This window comes from Balaenoptera acutorostrata, chromosome 12, assembly GCF_949987535.1.
Source record: "Balaenoptera acutorostrata chromosome 12, mBalAcu1.1, whole genome shotgun sequence".
In the NCBI taxonomy this organism is placed as follows: Eukaryota; Metazoa; Chordata; class Mammalia; order Artiodactyla; family Balaenopteridae; genus Balaenoptera; species Balaenoptera acutorostrata.
This window is the reverse complement of record NC_080075.1, coordinates 87565198-87582732: the sequence shown is the minus strand read 5'-3', so window position 1 is coordinate 87582732 and position 17535 is coordinate 87565198. Positions and strand designations below refer to the sequence as shown.

The 17535-nt window shown below is 55.2% G+C and overlaps 1 long non-coding RNA gene across 2 annotated transcripts in view; it reads right to left on the bottom strand.

The window, feature by feature from the left end:
* Positions 1-17535, bottom strand: part of LOC103003672 (uncharacterized) — a 75120-nt gene that overhangs the window by 10229 nt on the left and 47356 nt on the right. The window lies entirely within an intron of this gene.

Sequence of the window (17535 nt, the reverse complement as noted above, 5' to 3'; positions counted from 1 at the left end):
CGCACACCTGATGAGGTGCAGGCACACAGAGACTACCCACCCAGAGGACCCACAACACACAATTAGGCGTTGCCGCCGGCAGCCCCCGAGCCCCACAGACCGGAGTCGGAGGAGCCGTCGGTGCTTCCCACACCTGCGCCTACACGTGTGCACACGTGCGCCTGTGCACACCCCCACCGGGTCGGACGTGCACACCCACGCACACCATCACTCTGGCCTGTGGGCGAGGCAGGAACATGAGCGAGCTCCGAGTCTTGGCCCGAATGGGTGTGTGGGTGTCTCCCTACCCAAATGGGTGGCCAGTGGCAGGGGACAGGCTGCGGGTTAGCTGAGCACAGTGGTCCCGCGCCGGGGTGGTGAGTGTTGCCATGGCGATGAGAGCTCGACATGCCAGGCTGGGAGGCCGGCTCCGTGTGGGTGGCGGAACACCATGGGTCCAAGCACAGATCCACGGACTACAGGAGGGAGGGCGGGCGGGCGTCTGAGGGTCCGGGCTGGGAGGCAGACCCCTGGGGTCCGGAGTGGGGCTGAGGTGATCTGAGATGGCAGGACCAGCTGCCCGCGTGGCAGGCCTGGGCACGAAACGCTGAGCTTGTTAGCTGGCCTCCGGCTGGCTGCACAAAGCCAGACCATGGGGCCTCTGTCCCTGCCTCAGGGCCACGCACCCCTGGCCCTCTTCCCTCACCGGCAGTTGTGCCGAGTCTACAGCTGAGGCAAAGCCCACCGGGAGAGCAGAGCAGGGACTTGGCAGTGAAAGGTAATAACTGGCTTTGGGAAAACAGCCGTGCGGGGGGGGCACGTGGACAGACGGAAGTGGTCAGAGTCTGACAGGTCCCATATCCGTCCCCTGGGCCACCACTTGTGAGCCTGGGTGAAGTCACTTCGCCTCTCTGATGGTCTGATGGTCTCAAGCGCCAAGCGAGCTCTCAGTCCTCGGGCTGGACCCTCCACTGACCAGCCGGTGCCCCACATGCACACTGGGCGCTCTGCCCGTGCTTCCAGAAGGGGCCGTCTACCCCCTGTTTCTAGGTGGGGAAAGGGGGCTCCCGCCTGGCCGGAGAGTGGGTAGAGGCTGGCCTTGTCACCAGAGAGACTAGAGCTCAGATCCTGCCTCTGCCACTCTGCCACGTGTCCTCAGGAAAGCCACGGACCTCTCTGAGCTTCTACCACCAAATGCCTTTGCCCCATTCTTCCTCCCCACCCCCAGAGGCTCAACCGGGATCGCAGGGCAGTGGGTCTGGTGCTCGGCAGGGTCTGAGGCCGGACACCTTGTAATTCTCAGGCCTCTCAGCTTCTGCCAGGTGAGCCCTGTGAGGCCCCCTGACCCCAGGGCCCTGGGGGAGGGGGAGGTGCAGGCGCCCATGCCTGAGGGGAGGAGGGGCTTGCAGATGGCAGCGCAAAGCCAGGGCAGGGGGTGGGAACCCTCTGCTTCCCCGCCCTGGGCCGAGGTTTCCCGTCTGAGGATGGTGGGCCTGGACTCCCTAATGCCGACAGCCTGGGGCCAGGGCACCCGCTTCCTCACCCAGAGAGGGTGTGGGGCGAAGCTGGCACGGCGGCAAGCAGCTTCCAATAGGGCGGTTGAGAGAAACCCAGTGGAAACCCACAGAAGGAGAAGGGCTGGCTCTGGGCTCAGAGCCCTGCGGAGGCAGGAGGGGTGCAGGATGTGGGAGGAGGGGCAGTGCCCACTGCACCCACTGGCATCTATTGGGATTTCTGTGGAAATGTTTGCTCAGGCAGAGAAAACTCCGTTGCCATGGAAACCGAATGTCTTCTCTGCCAAGCTGAGTCTCTTGGTGGGAGAACAATCTCAGGGATGCCAGGGATGGCAAACTTAGGGGTCTTCCCAGGGCCAGGCCGTAAGGCAACCCGCAACCCTCCCCCACGGGCAAGGGAGTCACATCCCTTCAAACACTCACTCGCTCATTCATTCAACAAACACCAACTGGTCTACATCAGGCACTGTGCTGGGGTTGTGGAAATTCATCCAACACGGTCCCGGAACTCAAGAAGGCCACAGTCTGGTGGGGAGACAGGTGTGTAAATGAGGACGATTCGGCGGGTAAGGGCTTTCACAGGGAAGTGGGAGAATGCTGTGGAAGCACAGAGGGAGGATGGGAGGGCTTCCTGGAGGAGGTGACATTTTTGCTGGCCTGGGGCAGGGAGGGCACCCCAGGCAGAGGGAACAGCAAGTGCAAAAGCAGAGAGAACAGGCACGGCACCTGCAAGAAGAGTCATCTCGGGAGGTTCCCAAGGGCCTCACTCACACCCAAGGCGAGGCCGTGTGCTGCAGCAGTCAGTGCGGGAACCAGGCTGCCTGCCCTTGAACTCCAGCTGTGTCACTTCGAAGCTGGGTGTTATCGGGCAAGGCACTTCACTACTCGGTGCCCAATTTCCTCATCTGTAACCTGGAGATGGTAATATTATCCACCTTAGAGGGTTGTTGTAGGATAAATAAGTTGGATGTGTAAACCATTGTGCAGGGCTGGCATGTAGTACTATTATTACTAATAATAGCTCTTCCCCATCCCACCCACCTGAGCTGCTCAGGGAAGGTCTGATCGTGAAGGCCAAGGGTACAGGATGAAGAGAGATGAAGGGAACAGACAGGCCTGCTCTGGCCGGTCTTTGGGCTCCTCCCGGGAGGCTCCTCCAGCACCTGGGAAACCCAGCCCCCTGCTGGCCCCCGACCCATCCTACAGAAGAGAACACCGAGGTCCTCGGAGGGTAAATGACTTGCCAGGACACTCAGCAAATTCGTGACAGTGTGCTGGTGGGGTTAATGTGCGTGAAATGAAAGGCTGACCTGAATAAATAATTTATTTCTGGATTTTAATAATTTAAAAGCCTTCATTTCGTTGGTGTCTCATCAAAAATAGAAACTTTCTTCTTTTTCATTCTAGATTTTTTTTTAAAGTAGCACACGGGAGCAGGGGCCAGAGCAGGGCCTTTGAAGGGTTTTGTGGCAGCCGCCCCCTGGACAGGCCACAAACCCTGAGCATCCCCAGCTGTCCACGGATCTGCTGCATGAGGGGACAGGACCTGCTGGGAGAGCTGGGTCAGAGCCCCAGGGCCCTGGGCGACATGGAGAGCGGGCGACGGCCAGATCCCCATCCCCCAAGTCCTCCCCTTCCTCATGGGCACGTGGGGGTCATGACACCTCCTCTCGGAGCTGTTGAGGGAATTCAGCGAGTCTGCGTCCTCGGTGGTCCCGTGTCCATGTCCAGACCTGACACACAGTGGGCCCACAACCTACAGAAATGTTTGTCTCTCTGGGACAGGCCTGAGAGAGAAGGCAGGGAACCAGGTGGCCGAGAGGCACAGAGCGGGGAGCGCTGGGGGAGGGGAGGCCTACTCTCCTCCCGGGGGATGTCGGGGCTTCTCGAGTCTCCACCTGCGCCCTAAAGCTCGAGCATTCGGGGGCTCTCCTCCCCACGACAGCCCCCACCTTGTTCCTCTGTTACCTCACAAAGCACAGCTCCCCCAGGACCAGCATCTTGCAGGGAAGCCAGCCAAGGCGATGTCTCAGAATACAGCCCTCCACACAGGCCCAGGCAGCCTTGCAGAGGCTCTCAGCTACTGTCACTGTGCATTTTCCCTGCTCATCCAATGACCGTTCACGTCTGGTCCCCTCCCTGGAGCTTACCCCGAAGGGTACCCACAGCTTAAGGTCTCCTCCCAAACCAGAACCCACCCCCATCTGGCCCTGGCTCCTTCTGCCACCCTACAACCCAGACCCCGTCCTTAGCGTCTGCATCTCCGAAGGGCTTCATGCCCTGAGCCTTTGTCCGGCCCTGAACCATCATGCTGTTCAGAGCCTTAATCCCTCTGCTTGTTCGGCTGCTGGGACCTTGTCACAATAACCCCTAACACAGCAGCTCCCTGGGGAGCTCAGCAGTCTTCAAAGTGCTTTCTATCAAATTAACCCCCCCTGACCCCAAACAATCCTAGCAGGTGAATAGAATTTATTATTAAGTAACCTGCATGAGGCCACTAGGCTAGTAAGTGGCAAAACCAGGGCGGAAATCTAGGTCTGCGTCACCACCTAGAACCCCACACCCTTCCCCTCTCTCCCTACCTCGTCTGTCCTGTTGGATCCGGACGGCCTGGGGAAGGGTTATTACCCCGCTCTGTAGGCAGGGAGGCCTAGCAAAGGGAAGTAACGAGCCCAGAGTTCTGGAACAAAGGCTTCAGCCTCCACGAGGACTTGGTGTTTGTCCACCAGGGGCCAAAGCTGTGGTCCCGCTGCACCTACCCTGAGAATCCGCTGCTGATGCAGTCAGCCTGGCCCCAAGAAGCTGCTTTCCCCACCTGAGAACGCCCCCACGCCCAGCGCCAGCTAGGCTTAGCTTCTCTGGGTTAAAGAAATCTCTCCTGGAAATGAGGTCAGGTTGTAAGTTTGCCCGAGCTTTCCTCCCTGGGATGGGCAGTGTGGGAACCGCAGGATGGCCCCAATGATGGGGCAGTTTAGAAGCCTCCAGTGTGGTGGCCCAAACGCGGATGTGGGGTTTAGATCAGAGGAGGGGAGTCACTTCCGGCGTATTGAGGGGGGCCCTTTGCCTCTTCCCTGGGGGTGGGCAGAGGGTGGCGTGACAGGAGAACTCAGAAAGGGACACCCTGGCCGGGGACCCCGAGCGGAATCAGAACATGACACCATTCTGACTGCAGTCTCCGGCCTCGTGGCCGCAGAGGGATGAGCTGGGATTCCAGACCAGGACACGCCACTCACTGACTCAGCGACTTTGGGCTGACGACTTTCTCTCTCTCAAACCTCAGTTCCTTCGTCTGAGAAAATGGAGATAATTGATCCCGCCCTGCCTCTTTCACGGGGTTATTGATGATCAAAGGAGGGGTCCAATGCGAAAAGATACCTCACCTGCAGAGAGATGCACAGGAGAGTCAGCTTTGGGTGAGGTCACCGGCATCACAGGTGACAAAGGGCTGCAGTAACCATTTCCATTACAGATGGGGATGCTGAGGTCCGGGGCGGGGAAGGTGTTGTCCAGCAGGTAGGGAGAGTGTAAGCAGGGCCCCCAGGCCTGGCTAAGGTGACCCTTTTCCTGGGCCCAGGGGGAGCCCACTTTGCACGGCAGAGGTGCCCCTGAGCCCACAACCTGGGAGAAAGGCCCTTTCAGTGAGAGGTGTTTGGGGACATGTCTTGCTGTCAGTTGATTGACAAGGACAGACCAGACTCAGCACCGATGTCCTAACGAGAGCCACCAGCAGGGATGGAGGATTGCTTCTAGCTCCCAAGAAGTCTGGCAGGCTTTTGGCTGCATCTTGCAAGGCCTCCCTCCTCACCCCAGAGGCCAGTTCCACCCTCCTATTCCCCAGGCCTTGGCCAAAGGAGTCTCCTCAGCTGGCTGTCCTTACCTACTCCCCTGCCTGGGGACGTCCCACCCACCCTCCATTGCCCATGGCCCCCTGCTCCAGGAAGCCTCCCTCGATTGCCCAGTGAGAACTAATTGTGCCCTTCTCTCCCTCCTCACGAAGCGTGGAGCAGTATGAAGGGTTAGACCCAGCTCTGGAAACCTGGCTTCATCTCCCAGGTCACGACTTACTAATAATGAAACCGTGGGCAAGTCACTTGGCCTATCTGGGCCTGTTTCCTTATCTATAAATGAAGGATAATAACACCTATTCCTAGGGTTGCTGCAGGAGGGGGGTTAAATACATACATTGAAGAAATGCTTTCAAGCACCTATTAAGTGCCAGGCTTGATTTTAGATGTGTGGATGCAGTGGTGAATAAGACAAAGTCTTCATGCAATTAAAATTCTAGTGGGGGAGAAAGACCATGAACAGATGAACAAAGGCATAAATAATAACAGAGCAGGATAGGGGCATAGAAAGTCATCCATGGGGGTGGGGTGCACTCTTTCTGACACGGTAGGCACTTAATAAACTGTGGATGGATGGATGGATGGATGGATAGATGGATAGATGTATCAATGGATGGATCAATGGATCAATGAATGGATAGATGGACGGATGGATGCATGGAAGGATAGATGGATGAATGGATAGTTGAATGGAAGGATGGATGAATGGATGGATAGATGAATGGATGGATAGATGAATGGATGGATGCATGCGTGCATGCATGCTGGATCATGTCTCCCCCACTTTTCATAACCAACAGTGACCATGGTTGCGGCCCATTTCATCTCCAACTCAGAGCAGCCCCCCAAACCCCAAGGCTGGCCAAGGAGGGGCCAGGAGGGGCGTGTGGATTAGAGGTGGGCCTGGCTTCCCTCCCACACCGCCGCCTTCTCTTGATACCATCTCAGAGCCCACTTGCAGGGAGACTCGTGCACATGGAGGGCCAGGGGGGCCTGGCCGGCAGAGAGGGCCACGCACGGCCCTAAAAGAGCCACTAGAAACTAATAGCAAGAGTCCCGGACGCAGTGCCAACAGCTTTCCCTGTTTCCCTGACTGGGCCTCACAACAACCTGGCACGGGGGCCTCATCTCCAGGATTTGATGCCGAGAGCCTGGCTGAGGGGGAGAAGAATAAAGACCAGCTCATGGGACTGTGGGCCCTGAGGGCCAGCAGGCCTATCAAAGTCCCCTGATCCAGGCTTCTTGTTTCTGTGGCCCTGCCACTAGCACCGCTCACCTGTCCCCCATAATCCCTGTCACCCAAATCCACAGGCCACTCTGCTTGTCTCCCATGTCCTCAGGCCTTCTGTCAACTCCAGTGATTAGGGATGCCAATGGGTGACTCCAGCTTGTGGCTTAAGAAAAGGTGCGACCCCAGCCCAGGTGCTTGTCTCTGGAGGGCTCTGCAGGGGAGACCACAGTCCTGGGGTTGCTGCTCCAGCAGGTGGGCATGAGCAGGGTGGGTGATGGGCCCTGGGTCAGGAGCACCTCTCAGTGCCCCCCGAAGGTGGGGCTCTGCTCCCGCCTCAGCACTCGGGCACCTGGGGCACCTGGGGGTCACACACTCCGCATTATTCCAACTGACTCCGGGATCTTCCCCACCTGCACGATCCCTGTCTCAGCCACCTCAGAGGAAGGTAGAGGCCCCCCAGCGACACCTGTCTGAATAGAAAAGACAGAAACAAACAGCCTTTCCTCAATTCCCAGGAGAAGCCATGGGCCAGGGGTTGGCAGGAACTGCAAGGGCTGATTCAGCAGAGCATATGAATCAGAGAATTTTAGAGTTGCCGGGTGAGAGGTTCTGTGAATCACCAGATCACACAACTGGAGAAACACGGGCATTTCATGTCGTGGGATCGAGGAATCATGAGTTCTCAGAATCACTAAATCGGGGACTTCAGGAATCACTAGGATGAAGGATTTCAGGCTAAGAGAATGGCTGAGCCCATCACAGCTCGGGGAAGAGGTGCCTCCTTCCCGGTCTCTTCTGCAGAGGTGTCCCCAAATCTCCAGTAGCCCCAACTGGCTTCCTGGCCACCAGCCTCACCTGCCTTCTGGCCCCTGCTGCCCCGTCCCCGTGACCTTCCCACTCAGAGCCACGGGGATCACTCCCAACCCGCCGCTCAGAAACTGCTCAGGTTCATTCTTGTCAATAGGTTAAGTCCCCAAGCCTGAGCCTGGCTGCTGAGGCCCTTTGTGACACCTGACACACCCCATCCTATCTCCCCCTGCTCCCCCGGCGGGGCCAACACACTTAGTGCGACATAAAAACAGAGGACGCAGCCCTGAGCCATATCTACTGTTTATTTTGACCACATCCACGCTGACCCAAGACGACTGGTCTTCTCATGGGGCGGTCAGGGCTCCCGGAGAGAGGGCACCACCACGAGGGCCATATGGAAGCCACTGGTTTCTCCAGGCTCGGCCCAGACACCTGGGCAGCTTTCCTCCTGCTGCGATCCATGGCCAAGCAGTCCCAGCGCATGCCCAGATTCAAGGAAGGGGATGCAGACTTTACCCCTCGATGGAAGAAATGTCAAAGGATGCCTGGCCATTGCTTCGGCACCACAGATGCAGGCTGCCCTGGGGACAGGACCTGACCTCCCGGCCGCTGGGGACTGAGCACGCCCGCCCTGGGACTCAGACAGGGGGATCTAGGCACCCAGGCAGCGCGTCACTACACACTGTCGTGTTGGGAAATCCTCCAGTAATTCTGGTCCGTTTCCACTTGCTCCATCAGAGCCCACGGACATCACTCTGGATCTTAGGCCCCCGAGAACTGATGCGAGAACTCTTGTCAAGGTCCCAGTTCCCAGAAAGGGCTTGAGGAACCAGCCATTATTATTGTTGAAGCATTGCATGTATGAACCACCTCAGAGAAGGACACGGGATCCCAGAGTTCCAGGCAGGATTCTCCATCCATCAGGACTCCTGGCTGCAGAAACAGAAATCAGTTCTGACTGCCTTCAGCAAACGAGGGCTTTTGTTTTGTTTTTGCTTTTGCTTTTGCTTTTTGTTTTGTTGTTGTTGCTTTTTGAAGGATGTAGCAGGCTCACAGAATAGATAGGAAGCTAAAAGTCAGAGGCAGAAATCAAATGAGCCCCAGTGAGATCAGCCAAAGGCAGTGGTGACCACCTAGCCAGACCCTGCTGCTGTCACAGCCTGGGTCTCCGGCTCTGGGCCCCAGCATGGTTACCTCCACCACTGATGACAGAGTCACGGCCTGGACCACAACGCGAGCCCTGCAGCCAGGGGCAGAAGAGGGGGAACTCTGTCTCCCTGCTCCCATAGCGGGAGGCAGGCAGGAACTGGGGACCGCTCTACATGAAAGGGGGACTCATGATGGAAAGCCAAAATAGGACCTCTGTCTAGTACTGGAACCTAACTCAACTTCATGGAAAGCTTTTAGTGAGAAATGGCTCCTCAGCTACTGGTTCTGGAAGAAAGAACAGAATTTTTCCAGGACAAGCAGGGGGAAGGTGTTCTGAGCAGGACAGCCCTTGGAAAGTGGTGAGAGTGAGCCCCTCCAAACAGTCCAAATGAAGGGTTTGATGGGATCTGAAGTGTGACTGTGGAGTAACCTCAGCCCGACTCTCTGCACCCACCCCTCCCCTGTAGCACATCTCGTCTTAGCTCAGAGCAAGGCTGCCTGCAGGGGGGATGCTGCCTGAGTTGCATCCTGAAAGTCATGGAAAAGTCAACCACGCACAAAAGGTCACCCTGCTGGGGGGGCGGGGAGGCAGTACAGTGAAAAGGTGAGCGTTTTAGTAAAACGAGGAACCCAGCTGGTAGCCTGGGTGACCAGGAGCAAGCGCCCATCCTTGGTCCACAGCTCTCCCCTGGGGGTGCAGACCATGATGGCTGTCGGGAAATCTACTTTCCTGCCTATTTTAATACGTGTCCCCCAGGAAGGGGTCTTTGTGGGTTGTCACATGTCCCCAACCGCAGAAGGCATCCCCGCTGCAGGCAGATCAAAATGGGGTGGGGCCGGGGTGGGGCGTTCCCATCACACCTCCCTGTTTCAGGAGGAAGAAACACTCATCATCAGAGACAGGGAGTCAAGCCAGGGAGGATGCCGTACAGACGGACCTTGTTGAACTAACTCTCCTCCTGTAGCCTCCCCAGATGTTTTCGTTCCTTTTCCACAGTTTCCTTTCTTCGTCCAACCTAGTATATAAGCACTTAGGTTCTGCCACGTCTTTGGGCCTTCGTTTTCCTGTAGGGCCCCCATGTACAGGTAAAAATCTGCATGCTTTTCTCCTGTTAATCTGTCTTAGGTCAGTTGAATCCTCAGGCCCAGCTGGAGACCTAAGAGGGGAGAGGTCAAGCCTTCCCCCTCCCACCTGGGGGTGCAGCCAGACGCCAGGGGCGCATATGGAGCCTGTGGAAGTCCAGGAGGGGCCTTGGGAGCAGAATGGACCTCGGATCCTGAGGGGAGAAGGAACAGACACAAAGCTCCAGCCCCAGATGCCATGCAGGCCGAGTGGGGACAGATGACCAGTTCACCAGCCCCACCCTGCCCACCTCACTCAGTCCGTCCCCTGCCCAAACCCTAGAGATTCCAGGTCTCCAGGCCGTGGTGGACAGTTGGGAGACAAGCGAAGGGAGTGTTGGGAGCAAGAGAATGGGGTTCCCATAAGATGACTCAGGATCTACCCCCCAGAATGTACCTCCATCTCTAATAAAGGCCACGAACAAGCCTGTGCCCATCCCCTGGGATGACGGCACCTACACAGCGTTGCTGTCAGCAAGCCAGACCTGCAGTAATGCCAAACCCCTAAAAGGCAACCAGGACTCCAGCCAAGTTCAAGTCCTGCATTGCCAATAAATTACACAGACTTTGGGCAATCAGCTCTCCTGGAGGGGGCTTTCCTTTTCTCCTCTGGACAATGAGGTCCGGTGTGTTTTCCTACTGATCTGTAACATCCCATTTTTAGGATGTCAGGCTAATACTGCCGTTAAAAATAACCTCTTCAAATGGCAAGGTTCTCCCCATTAAGTCCTTATGGAGTATAAAAAGAAAATTAGCCAGGCGAGCACGGAAATTCTGTTTTTAGGACAAATTTCCTTTGGGTTATAAATAAGCAGATCTTAGCAGAAAGGAGCCCCAAAGCCGGGTCTATGAGGCCCAACTGCTTTGCCCTTCACGTGGGCACACACATGTCTGGTATAAAGAATGTGACAGGCCCGGGGGAGGCAATATTTCTGTTGACAGCTGTTGCCAAGGTAATATCAGGCCAGGCTGCAAACAGGTAGAAAGAGCTGGCTCTTTTTGGAAAGCACCAGGAAGCTGATTAAATTTTCTTAGAATTACAGGTCGGGGCCGAGAAGCCTATTCTTCTTGAGCAACTCGCGGCTCAAAGCTAGACTGGAAACAAAGAGACATGGCGCTCGTACCTGTGCTGCCATGAATTTCGCTGGATTACCCAGGGAAATCGCTTCTCTGTTTCCCCACCTGCAACGTGAAGGGTTAAATCCATGGAAAAGCTCCGGGGTTTCAGGGTGCCCCTCAGGAGACACCCTGGGCAGGAGCCCACTCTCATCACTTTTTTCCCCAGAACATAGAAATGGATTTATTTTTCACGCGTCTCCATCTCAGCGTGTCCAAGTTCAATTACAGGTTAAGTAATAGTGGACCTTTTGTTTCAATCAAAATGCAATACTTATCCTATCTAACTCTAGAGGGTCCAATGAAGTGGAAATAATGCATTCGTAATGATTATATAAAACTCATCCATCTTTGAAGAACACTGTCTTAGGAAACACAATTTTATTAAACTTCAATAAGAGCAGGTGCTGTATCAATTAAATAACAGCAACTAAACTAAAAAACTATTGATCAAAATTGCTTATAGGAGAGAAAACGGGTAAAGGTCTCTGGGCCTGCGGGGCTGCTGCTGCGAACGTGGCATCACCCCCGCAAGTGAGCCGGGTCCCTCAGTCCTGGAGGCTCAGCGGCCTCCTGCCCTGGGGACCTGCTGACCCACAGCCCCGGGCCCCGGCCTCCACGGCTGGTGTCCGCGTCCCCCCCGCTTCTCACTAGCTGGGCTTCCCCTCAGTGGGAAGAGCTGGCGCCCACTTTTCTCCAGCTTCCTTCTCAGAAGAGATAAGACGTTTCTGTTGGAGGGAAGGCGGTGGTCCTTTCCTGTCCCCGCTCCCGTCTCCTCCTGCAGGAGGTCGCTCCAGTGACTGTGAGGCTGATGTTTCCACGCACGTTGCGGAGCTTCTTCTCTACCTCCGAGCGGTAAATTGCCCCCTCCACGACCTTTCTGCCAAGTTCCAGCACTTGCTCTTGGTGAGGTGCAGGCAGGATGTGAGGCCTCAGTGGCAGCTCCTGCACCTCGCCATCCAGCTGTGGGATTTCAGGCTGCAGATGTGTTCACTCACATTGGAGGCTTCTCATCTGAACTGTAAGTGCTTTGTTCACCTGCTTTTTTTCTTCACAGAATGTCTCCTGTGTTCCTTGTTTTCCTCCTTCAAGCCTTTGGAAGGAGGGGAGCGTGGTGGGCCCTCTTTGTAGAGGACAAAATCATCACATCTCCTGACTTAAAGCCTCCTTCTGCAGCTGGATGCCCTCCTGCCCACCAGGGACACAGGGTCCTCCTCTCTCCTCCCTCCCTCCCTCTGTCCCCAAAGGGCCCTCCTTGTTCACGCTGCACCTCCAGCCACTGGGCAGGGGCAGAGGACCGAAGGGCCTCATCCAAGGGGTTCACTCGTGACCCGCTTTTCACTCAGAAGAAATGCATCCGAACGGGCAGTGTCCCAACATCTCACAGACGTTCAGTGGGGCCAGCTTGTCCCATCCAGTCCAAGCGTGCCTGACGGGGCTCCTGGGGGGTGACCCGTGGCCAGGCTCCTTCCCCCATGGGCCTGTGTCTTGAGCTCACGGCCCCACGGTTGCCCAGTCATCTCAGGACTGTGCCTCTGTGGGCGGCTCTGCCAGGCAGCGGGTCCTTCCTGGCACTGAATGGGCCACCCTTAGTGCTTTAGACAGCATCTCGCTGTCCTGGCCCCTATCTGCCAGGCTCAGGCCCAGCATCCCCTCGTCCATCACCCGGACCTGCCATAAGCCACTGTCCACAGTGCCTTGACCTGGGGCTGGAGGTCCCGGTGGGCTCTGGGGAGCAGGCCACCAGTCCCCGAGTGGACGGGGTGTTCAAGGGTCAGACCAGGCCTGGAGGGCGAGGACGAGGGGGCCAAATGCCTGATGGAGAGCAGGGGCGGTGGCGGGGACGATGGCCAGGGCCGCCTCTGTCCTCCGTGCCCTGCACTTTGCTCCCTCCCTGCTCCTGCAGGGGCTGTGGAGGCCCAGCCCTTCACGGGCCGCAATATGTGGACAGTTCTATACCAGGCTTCTGCTGAGAATTTTGTTTGAATGAATGTTTCCTCAGCTATAAAAATCAGTCACCACTGAACGGTACACTTACACATGGTTAAAATGGTAAATCACGTTTATATTTGACTACAATAAAAATAATTTTCTGATCAAGGGCTGGATCAGATCATCTCTGAGGCCCCTTTTGGCACCAGATTCTGTCTACTGTCGTCTGAGATGTGACCGATGCACTACAGTGAGAGGAAGGACTCCACGCAGGGGTCGTCTGTGCTGCCCAGGGAGACGTGCTCCCAGGGAGACGTGCTCCCAGGGAGACGTGATCCCAGGGAGACGTGCTGCCCAGGGAGACGTGCTCCCCAGGGAGACGTGCTCCCAGGGAGAAGCACAGAGAAGGTTTACGCATAAGGAACAGGAGCCCCAAGGCTCTTGGGAACCGGGCACACCTGGGCAGGACCATGCGCCTCCAGAGGCCTCAGAACTGGGAGAGCCCAGAGGCGGTGACCTGTGCATCCAGGGACCAGGAGGCCCACCTGGCATCTGGCTCACCCCTAGAAAAAGGTGGGGTCACGTGCCCTTGGCTTCAGGAGGAGGGCAAAACTTATGCTGCCTCCCCAGCCCCGCACGACACTTGAACCTTGGCTCTGATACGCAAGCCGAGGAAGTGAGGGTCTATCCCAAGAGGGGAAATTCTGCCCCACCCTGACACCCCCTGGATGGCTCTGTTGTTTCCAGAGGGGAGAAGAGGGGACCAGTGGGAAATAGGGGGTTTTCCCAGGCGCTTCCGTGCTGGGTCCTGCTTCTTCCTCAAAAATAAGCCGCCAGATCAGCACAGCTGCGGCCAGGCCCCTAATGACCTCCAGGCCGGGGCTGGCAGAGCCTCCCTGCTAACAGTAGCTGTTAGCCGCTGCCTCAAGACACGGTACTCTCAGTTCACCCCTGCAACAGCCCTGAGGTGCAACCATCTATCATCATTTTACAAAAGAAGTGGCATAGGCACAGAGAGGGTTATCAAGCAGCCCAAGGTTACACAGCTGGGGAGTGGCACAGCCAGGACTCAAACTCCCAAAGTCTGGTCAAATCTGCTGCCCCAGATGTTGCCTTTTCCTCCCTCAGAGCCAGGAAAGCAGTGAGCGCTTGATAGTTTTACTTGGGCAAGTCACCTCTCAGCCTCATTCTCCTCACCTGAAAAGTCAGGTAAGAGGCCCAAGAGACGGAGGGGGGAGCTGCCAATCCTTGTAAGTCTAGACCCCGAGCTGGTGCAGTGTCCCTTCTGCTGTACCCTGCTGGTCAGAGCAGTCACAGGCCAGTCCAGGCTCAAGATGAGGAGAAACAGATCCCATCTCTCAAGGTAGGTATAACTGTCTCCATTTTACAGATTAATCGATTGAGGGTCAGAGAAGTCAAGCACCCAGGGTCACAGAACCTGTGACATGGAACCAAGATCCACACCCGGGACTGTAGCTTGGTCTGTCTGATCTAAAGTCTGGACTCTTCTGCTGGTCTCAGTGTGTGCTGGGGCAGAGCTGATGGGTCAGGACTGATGGCCAACTTCACCACCTGACCCGGCGGTTCCCTGCCCGAGCTGCAGCCTCACCTGGGTGACTTTAAGATCACGGATTCCCTGGCCCTGCCCCCAGGGTTCGGCTTTAATTGGTCTGAGGTGGAGCCTGGACGCTGGGAATTTTTTAAGCGCCCAGGTGGTTTTCATGGAAGCCAAGGGCTGGGGACACTGTTTCAGCCAAACAGGTTCCCTCCCTGCCTGTAGCCTGTGTGTGGGACCTTTCCCTGGACCCTCCTTCCCTGACCCTGAGCATCTCATGCCAGTCCTGCCCTGTCCCTCCCTCCATCCCTCCCTCCAAGTCAGAGGGACTGTCACCAGGTCAGCAGGTTTCCCGGATAGAGGAGAGATGTCCGGTCCCCATGCAGTTAGGGGCTAGAACGAGCGGCCCCCAGCAGAGCAAGTCTAGGCCCAGCTCTGCTGGCGGGCTGGGGATTCAAATCCCAGCTCTGTCACTTACTAGCTGAGGCATCTTTGATCTACAGAATGTGATCTCTACTTCACAGAGGGTTTTCAAAGCTCTGAAGAGGGAATAACTATAAAAAGGCTTTGTAAAGAAGTGCAAGGCTTTCACACAGAAAACTACAAAACACCATTTGAAGAAATTAAAGGCCTAAATAAATGGAAAGATTAGAAGATTTAACATCATTAAGATTTAAAGTTGTCAATATTGCTAATACTATGTAAATTGACCTATAGATTCAGTGCAACATTAGGCTTAAAAACACTCTCACAGCCAGGGAATCAGAAGGCTGCTGGACATCCAATATAAGATGCACATTTTTTTTGTTGTTGGTGGTGGGAATGTAAGTTGGTGCAGCCATTATGGAAAACAGTATGGAGGTTCCTCAAGAAAACTAAAAATAGAGTTACCATATGGTCCAGCAATCCCACTCCTGGGCACGTATGCGGAGAAAACTATAATTCAAAAAGATACGTGAGGGGCTTCCCTGGTGGCGCAGTGATTAAGAATCTGCCTGCCAATGCAGGGGACATAGGTTCGAGCCCTGGTCCAGGAAGATCCCACATACCATGGAGCAACTAAGCCTGTGCACCACAACTACTGAGCCTGCGTTCTAGAGCCCAAGAGCCACAACTACTGAAGCCCGTGTGCCACAAGTACTGAAGCCCACACACCTACAGCCTGTGCTCCGCAACAAGAGAAGCCACCGCAATGAGAAGCCCTCGCACCGCAACAAAGAGTAGCCCCTGCTCGCCGCAACTAGAGAAAGCCCACGCACAGCAACGAAGACCCAATGCAGCCAATAAATAAATAAATAATTAAGTAAAATCTATTTTAAAAAAAAGATACATGCACCCAATGTTCATAGCAGCACTATTTGCAATAGCCAAGACACGGAAGCAACCTAAATGTCCATCAACAGATGAATGGATAAAGAAGATGTGGCACATATATACAATGGAATATTACTCAGCCATAAAAAAGAATGAAATAATGCCATTTGCAGCAATACGGATGGATTTAGAGATTATCATACTAAGTGAAGTATGTCAGAAAAAGACAAATACCATACGATATCACTTATATGTGAAATTTAAAATATGACACAAATGAATGTATTTACGAAACAGAAACAGACTTACATAGAAAACAAACTTACGGTTACCAAAGAGGAAAGGGAGTGGGGGAGGGATAAATTAGGAGTTTGGGATTAGCAAATACACACTACTATATATAAAATAGATAAACAACATGGTCCTACTGTATAGCACAGGGAACTATATTCAGTATCCTGTAATAAACCATAATGGAAAAGAATATGAAAAAAATATATATCAGTTATATACATATAACTGAATCACTTTGCTGTACACCAGAAACTAACACAACATTGTAAACCAATTATTCTTCAATAAAAAATTAAATTAAAAAAATGCACATTTTGTTGACATTTTGACATCCCTGAAATTAGAGTGTATCTTATAGAGGGTATCATAGTTACGTTGTCATAGAGCCTCTCCAGCTGGGGCCCCCCCGATAGGGTCAAGGAGACGCCCTCCCGGAGTCACCCTCCTCCAATTCCAGGAACTCCGAGGGCTTGTTCCTGGGGTCTGTCCTTCTGGAGGCCACCCGAGGCAGCTGTTTGCGGGGCAAGGGGTGTGAGGATGGGCAGGCTGGGCCGATGGCGCGCGTGTGCCTGCACGCGTGTGTCCTCGGGGTGCAGTGCGGGCGGGAGCAGAAGGGGGCGGGCAAAGCCGGCTCCCCCGCACCATCACGTTTTGGTGTCTAACTCCAAGGAGGCCCAAAATTCTAAATTTGAACCTGGCCTTGCAGGCCCTCGTGAAGGCATATTTGTCAAGGTAAGAGGCTGGAACATACTTTATTTAATAGTTTATGAGCTTGATTTATAGCTTTAAAATATTTAGCCATAGAGGATGTGGGCCTCCGATTGCCCCGGGGCCTGGCGGTGTTAGGATGAGGTCTGCGAAGTCCTCTCCTCTGAAAACGCCAGCCCTGGAATCGGTACGGGTTGTCCCCTTTCCTGGAACGCCCTCTGCCACTCGTCTGCCTGGCCAACTCCAATTTTCCCCTCAAGTCTCAGCTCGGATTCCTGACTCTCCCTGGGCAGACTTGGGCTCACAGGGGGCCTGTGCGCCTCTGTCCCTCTCAGCACTCGCTGGTCAGCGCTGCCCGGGCTGTGTGGAGGCCAGGAGGCTCTGACCTTGGCCAACATCCCTGGCATTTCTAGGCCCTGGCAGGGGTGCTGCCCAGGGAAGGCTCAGTGGGCACGTGCATCACCCTGCAATTCGTTTGCCCCCTTAGCCCTGTTGCTTAAGATACTCTTGCTCCTCAAAGTGTAATGTGCACGTGCATCACCTGGGCTCTGGTTAAAATGCAGGTTCTGATTCTGTAGGTCAGGGGCGGGGCCTGAGAGTGCACTTCCAACCAGCTCCCACGTGACGTCGGTGCTGCTGTTTAGCATCAAACCACACTTTGAGTGGTGAGGCTTGAGAGCTCGCCCCCGGAAAGACAAGTTCAATAGATGTGTGGCTTGTAGCCAACGCTTTCGTGCAAACTGGACGATGCAGCTCAGAAATAAGCCTGCAGCTGCCCACAGGGCCCGTGGGAGAATCCAGAGCAGCCCTCCCAGAGGAGAGCAGTTCCGGGCCTCGGGGAATCACACGAGGGCGCTTGGAATCACGGCACAGTCTCTGCAGCACCCAGGCCTGTGCCCGGCTCTTGGTTCCAGGTTCAGCAGAGCCAGTGTCCTCGGGCAGGACACCTCTTTTGGGGTCTCTGCC